The following is a 5,112-nucleotide window of genomic DNA, read 5'->3' on the forward strand; positions in this document are numbered from 1 at the left end:
AAGGAATGGCCTCATGTTGCTCCAGGTTGGACATTAGGAAATTTTTTTCGCTGAAATAGTAGTCAGGCACTGGAATGGGCTGCTCAGGGAGGTGGTGAAGTCACCATCCCTTGAGGTGTTCAAAAAACATTTAGACGCACTGAAGGACATGGTTTAGTGGTGACAGGTGGATGGTTGGACTAGATAATCTTGGAGGTCTTTGACAACCTTGCTGATTCTATGATTCTATACCTTGAAAAATTAGAAACTGTTACAAAATATTTCCAAAATATGTTCCTTCTCCTTTGATGACAAAGATTATTGCAGAACTCTCTTTTTACCTAGGAATTACTTTTTTTGTGGATATTTTCATTTTCCTTACTCTTTTATGTAAAATAAACTGTACTGACAGATATGTCTACAGGATACAGATAGTACCAGTACTCCTCTCAGTATTTCACTTGCAAGTACCAAAAATAAGGAAAGAATATGTATTAAAAATGCATTTGGAACCTGATGAATTTATTTTTTGTTGATTGTCTTCACTCCATGAAATGTGGTATCAGAAAGATGCCAGATGTAATCTGTCCAGATGATTCCTGGGGGAAAAAAATATAATTAAAAAAAAACATTATTTAAATTCATTTCAACACAGAAGTACACAAGAGTAAATTCACATAGAATTCTGGAACTGATTTAACAAGTATGAGCTGTACCTGACATAGCAAAATATGAATGAGTTTGGGCATACACCTTTTAGACAGGTCAGCCAGTGTCTTTGACTCTGAATCCCCTTATTCCAGTGATGTGCTCTTTCAAGACAGCTCACTTCACTGAGTGCAGATGACTTCATGGATAACCCACTAATGAAAGTCTTGAGCTTCTTCAAAGCTTTAGGAAGACCTGAATGTTTAACTTGGATATTCATCAGTCTATCATAATGTCATGTAATTTACCAAGTATTCACATTAACGAAAAGACTTACGTGTAGGACATGAAGGAATATGACATATTCCACTTCTCTTTAACAAGATAATGCTAACAGTGTTCCAATAGACTTCTGAGACAGCCATGCCAATGGACTGAGCCACATTTCTGATAATTCTGAATTTCATAAAAGCAAGTATTAACAAAAAAATTGACAAAAATAAATAGACTTATAGCTTTAGTACATTCTAAGAGGAAAAGACTAGACTACAAGGTTATCAGCAAAATTATGACTTTGCATTTGCTTTCATAGTTGTTGAAAAAATTTTCACAAATTCTTTGTATTTTTAAAAGCCACTACCAGATTGAGCTTGTGGGAAGGAATAAGTGAAGATTATTAACAAGTCAGTGTTTAAGTGTTTTCAGAGAGTGAGACCAGGCTTTCTTGAATCTCTGCAATGTGTGCACAGAACTGTGCATTTCACCCTAAGTAGAATTTATTTTGGTAAAGCAGAAAATCCAGAAAATAGTTTCAGTTTTTCTCTCCCAGAAATCTAGTGACAAAATAAGTGGGCATCCATCAGGGACTACTTAAAAACCTTTAAATATATTTTCAGGACATTTTCAAAGTATACTAAAATAACTCAGTTACTATAGTGTTGTCTTTCTTACTTTCTTTGCATTTTTTGTTGCTCATAGCTTTTTTGAGGTGGTGGCAGTGGGGAGAGTTTGTGTTTTATTATTCTTATTTGAGAAACCAGTTACTAATTTTCTTTAATGGAAACACTGGCTCCTGAAGTGAGTATTTGCATTCTTATTCACTGAACACTGCACAGTATACAACAAGGGCACCACCTCTCTTGAAATACTTCTTTATTTCTTATACGAAAGCCATACTAATACACATATTAATTCATACTTATGAATAGAATGATTTTCTCCATCATATTTCTTACTGCCGTCTCCCCCACAGTTAAAATGAAGAGTTTAATGATAGCTTGTCTGAATAATATAACCCCAGCCCTGCTGTTAGAAGAATTTAATGGAAATGTAGCTACTTTATTTTATGAACTACAGTATAAAGTTCACGAAGAGACTGACTGTGTAAGTATTTTGTCACTGTGCCATCTCAAACAACAGGCCTGCTATTAGAAAATGTAGTTTAACAGAGCTAATATTTTCTTTTCTAAAATCATGTTTATATCTGTGGTATGAAAAAAAGTTCAAGTGAGGGAAGGCTGGCTCAAAAGAACTTGTACAAATACACTATTATATGGTTTCAGGACAAGAACCAGCAGTTAAGTGTAGAACTCCGTACAGTGGAATTTAAAACTTAAGATTAGGGGTAGCCTCTGGGCCCCATATAGAATATAGGGAATGAGTCAGGTGACTTAAAAATAAATGTAGTGTAAAGGTGACCTGAAAAAAAAATACTGAAAAGGTAACCTGAAATATCTACATGCTGAGTAGGAAATCCTCAAAATTTGAAGTACAGAAAATAGAAGGAAAGGCTGAAAAAAAAAAAAGCAGGCATTCTGAATATTTCACTTCTTTACAGTTTATGTCTGAGTCAGAGCCGATGAAAAGGCAAATGTGTTTTTATATTCAAAGGTACAGAGACAAGAATCCTTTCTTAAGAACAGTATGTTTGTGGAATATGACACAACTTGCCATGCGAACTAACATTCTGAGGCCTTGCTACCATATTCAGTGATAAAGCCACTTCCTATGAGATTCCTAGTTGGAGATACTATTGCACCTGTACATCACTTGGACAAAGAGAAACTTCAGTCACACTCTCCTAGGATCAGAAGAGAGATAATGGTGCTACTGAGGTATACTGAACTTCTTATATATAAGAATTTTTAATATATATATATATTAAATACAGGTTCCTGTAGGCTTTGGGCTTGCAGTCATGAGACAGGTTTCACCTCTCTCAAAGAGGGGAGGAGGTCTTTGGGGAAAAGCTGGCAGGGCTCACTGGCAGAGCTTTAAACTAGATTTGGAGGGAGAGGGGAGTAATAGCAAGCCTACCCATGATAAAGTGTGGGAAAGCATAACTAAACAGACAAGCTGCTAGCAGGGGCCCTCAACATGCAGCCATGAGATGTGCTGGCGACACTGCAAAATACTTGAAATCTTATGACTATGAGCCAGGGACTACTGAGATAATAGGAGAAGGCAGCAGGGAAACTCAAGGGAAATACTTCAAAGGAATTAAGAAGTTATCCTTCAAGAATGCGGCAAGGCCAGCTGTCTAGATTAAGTGCCTCTACACCAATGCACACTGTTTGAGAAACAAACAGAAGTAGGAAGCCAGTGTGCTACTACAAAACCATGACATGATTGTTATCACTGAAACCTGGTGGGATGATTCCCATAATTGGAGAATGGCTATCAACGACTATTCAGTAGGGGCAGGTCTGAAACAAGGGGAAGAAGTGTTGCTCTCTACATCAAGAAAGGAATAGGGAATGAAGAACTGTCCCTGAAGAATGGCCACAAGTAACATGAAAGTTGATGAGTGAGAATTAGAGACAAGGCAACAAAGAGAGCCTTGTGGCTGGTGTCTACTACAGGCCATCTGATCAAGCAGAGCCTGTTGATGAAGCTTTCTTTCTCTAGCTACAGAAGGCATCATGATCGCAGGCTTTCATCCTGATGGGGGATTTCAACCACCCTAGCAGCTTCTGGAAAAGTAGCACAGTGAGCTGCTGGCAATCCAGGAGGCTCCTGGAATGCACAGAGAATAACTTCTTAAGCCAATTAATAGTCAGCCCCACCAGAGGAGATGCTATACTGGACCTGCTGCTCACCAGTGCAAATGAACTGATTGGTGACATAAGGATTGGAGCTGGCTGTTCTGTGGTGACCACGCAATGGTGTATTTCACACTTTTGAGGGATACTGGACTAACAAAGAGTAAAATCAGGAAGCTTAATCTTAAGAAAGCCAAATTCCAGCTCTTCAGAGAGTTAGACAACAAGACCTTCTGGGAACCTCTCCTCAAGAACAAGCGAGCAGAACAGAGCTCACAGATCTTTAAGAAAGCTTTCCTTCGGGCACAAGGACTCTTCATCCTCCTGTGTAGAAAGTCAGGAGGCAAGAGACTGGCATGGCTGAACTAGGGGCTATTGGTCACAGAATCACAGAATCACAGAATAACCAAGGTTGGAAAAGGCCTGAAAGATCATCCAGTCCAACCATAAACTAAAGAGCAAGAAGAAAATGCACAAGCAGTGGAAAATGGGACAGGTAACCTAGGAGGAGTATAAGGATGCTGCTAGGCTGCGTAGGGAAAGGGTCAGGAAGGCCAAGACCCAGCAGGTTTGCAGAGGACATCAAGCTGTGCAATGCAATCAAAATGCCCGAGGAATGAGATGCCATCCAGACAGAGTCAAGCAGTGGATCCAGGTGAACTTTATGAGGTTCTACAAAGCCAAATGGTCTCATACCTGGGTCATGATAATCCCCGTTATCAGTACAAGCTGGGGACTGTAAGGATAGTGCACAGTCCAGCCCTGCTTAGAAGGACTTGGGAGGTACGGGGGGATAGGAAGCTAGCCACGAGCAAGCAATGTGCCCTCTCAGACCAGAAAGCCAGCCATATCCTGGGCTGCATCAAAAGAAGAGTGGCCAGCAGGTTGAGGGAGGTGAGCTTGCCCCTCTTAGTCGTCAGTATAGAAGAGACGTGGGTCTGTTGTACTGCATCCATAGGAGGACCACGAAAATGATTCCAGGGATGGAACATCTCCTCTACAAGGACAACCTGATAGAGCAAGGTCTGTTCAGCCTGGAGAAGGCTCCAGGAAGACCTGACACTGGCCTTTCAGTATCAAAAGGGGGGCTTTAATAAAAATGGGACAGACTGTTTAGCAGAATCTTTTGCTACAGGACAAGGGGAAATTGTTTCAAACTAAAAGAGGGGACATTTAGACTGGATATATGAAAAGATGTTATTGTACAATAAGGGTGTTGAAGCCACACGAACAGGTGACCCAAAGAGGTGGTGTATGCCCCATCCCTGGAGATATTCAACTTTATCCTGGAGGGGCTCCAAGCAACCTGGTATAGCTGTGGATGTCCCTGTTCATTACAGGAGAACTGGACTACATGACCTTTAAAGGTCTCTTCCAACTCAAACAATCCCATGGCTCTATGAATGTAAGACAAATAGTGCACCAGCATTTTTCTTTAACAGGC

The sequence above is a fragment of the Meleagris gallopavo genome, chromosome Z, assembly GCF_905368555.1.
Source record: "Meleagris gallopavo chromosome Z, MGAL_WU_HG_1.1, whole genome shotgun sequence".
Taxonomy (NCBI): Eukaryota; Metazoa; Chordata; class Aves; order Galliformes; family Phasianidae; genus Meleagris; species Meleagris gallopavo.